Here is a 2,193-nt window from a genome sequence, read left to right on the forward strand (position 1 = left end):
CCCGACTGATCTAGTGGGCCACCCTCTTCCTTGTCCCAGCCCAGCCTCTGCTTTCATAGGGCCTCTGCTAACTCAGACTCCTCTGCACTCCCTCTCTTTTGAGGTGTTTGTTTTTGTTTTGTTTTGAGACAGTCCCGACTGGGTAAACTTGGTTGGTCTCAAACTCACTATGTAGGCCAGCTTGGCCTCAAACTTGAAATTGTTCTTCTGCCTTTTCTTCCCGAGCGCTAGAGGCATGCATCACTATGCCCAGCTAAGGCTTAAGTGTTCCAAGTAACTTTAAACATTGCCTGATCTTAGACCTAGTTTGTGAAGTGTTTGCATGTATGAAGGCCTGGGTTTGACCCTTAGAACCCATCTAAAAGTGAAAAAGAGAACCCAGCTCCACAAAGTTGTCCTCTGAGCGCTACATAAATGATGTGGCCTGTATGAGAGAGAGAAAGCCAAGAAAGCTAGCCATGGTGCTGCATGCCTGTAATCCCAGCACTTGAGAAGCAGAGGCCAGAGGATCTGGAGTTCAAAGCTAGCCTTGGCTACAGAGTGAGTTCAAGGCAGCTTGTCCCTGGATACCAATTTTTAAAAAGCAAATGGAAGAAATCAGTTGCTCCAGTAAATGCAAGGAGAGTGAATGAAGATGGATTCATTCACTGATTAGTGACATGGAGCGTGGGTGCAAGAAGGAATTAACAGACGGAGATGAACAGGCTGGCTGGAGGTTTGATGGATAAGAAGATTCAGACCCTTGTTTCCTGCTCTAGTCTCTTCTCTTGCTCTGTTTTCTTCCTTCTTTCTTTTCCCTGTGTGTAGTCAAGGCTTTGTTTTTCTTTTTTCTTTTTGTTTTTTGTTTTTTGAGACAGGGTTTCTCTGTGTAGCTTTGCACCTTTCCTGGATTTCACTCTGTAGCCCAGGCTGGTCTCAAACTCACAGAGATCTGCCTGGCTCCGCCTCCCGAGTGCTGGGACTAAAGGTCTGTGCCACCACTGCCCCGGCACCACTGCCCCGGCAAGGCTTTGTTTTTCAACCCAAGGTTGTCTTCCATTGCCTGGGCTGGAACTCCCAACTCAGGCAGCCATCCTTTGCCTCAGCCTCCCAAGAAGCTAAGCCTTCAGGCGTACACCACCATACTTCAACTTAATAATTTTTACATGATGGGTATGGAAAACACTTGAGGTTAAAGATTCCTCTTACATCATTGAGATTTTATTTTAGGCAATCTGAATGCCAGGCATGTGCTTACAGTGACTGGGTGAACCAGGACAGACAGGACACCTGAATTTAGCACCTTGGTTTAGGGGGTGTTACTGAGGGACACAGCTAGCATTGGGTTTGTCTGGCCCAGAGCCCATACCTCATGTGAGCTGCTCCATTTGGGTGGGCAGAAAATGCTTTCTTCTTTGAGAGTAAGTAGATGTTGCCTGTTTGGTAAGAAAATCTCCTTCTTTTCCCCAAAGTATTTATCTTCTCAAGCATCTTTCTAAATTGCCTAAGTTCCACCAATAGAATCATGCTTTTCACACAGAGTTGAAAAACTGTTGAGCTTGGGAATTCCAACCTCTTGTTCAGATTGCCTTGCATTTGAAGAAAGCAAATTTCCTGGTATTACACAATAGAAGTCACGGAAGATATGCCTATGAAGTTCCAAGTAGCTAGATCAATCCACTTTCAGGCTATTGGCTCTGTGAAATAAGAATTACAATGACTTCTCGGCCTTTTGGCTAAGATCGTGTGCAGTATCTGTTCTTACCAGTTTACTATCTGATACGTCCTCTATCTGAGGACAAAGAAATAAAAGAGTAAAAACAAACAAACAAAAAAGGATTACAGTAGAAGACTTTTAAATTACTTTCTTCTTTTTCTTTTTCTTTTTCTTTTTTGTTTGTTTGGTTTTTTTGTTTTGTTTTGTTTTTTTCGAGACAGGGTTTCTCTGTGTAGCTTTGCCCCTTTCCTGGATCTCGCTCTGTAGCCCAGGCTGGGCTTGAACTCACAGAGAATCGCCTGCCTCTGCTTCCCAAGTGCGTCACCACTGCCCGGCACAAAAAAAATTTTTAAAAAGTGGGGTTGTATTAAAAGTCAAACAAAAAGGTTGGGGATTTAGCTCAGTGGTAGAGTGCTTGCCTAGTAAGCATAAAGCCCTGAGTTCGGTCCTCAGCTCCAGGAAAAAAAAAAAAGCCGAACAAAACTAGTTATCTGATT

At 44.0% G+C, this 2,193-nt stretch overlaps 1 pseudogene; it reads left to right on the top strand.

The window, feature by feature from the left end:
- The first annotated feature begins 1,695 nt into the window (after positions 1 to 1,695).
- Positions 1,696 to 1,805, top strand: LOC118576978 (annotated as a pseudogene).
- The last annotated feature ends 388 nt before the right edge of the window (positions 1,806 to 2,193 follow it).

This window comes from Onychomys torridus, chromosome 1, assembly GCF_903995425.1.
Source record: "Onychomys torridus chromosome 1, mOncTor1.1, whole genome shotgun sequence".
In the NCBI taxonomy this organism is placed as follows: domain Eukaryota; kingdom Metazoa; phylum Chordata; class Mammalia; order Rodentia; family Cricetidae; genus Onychomys; species Onychomys torridus.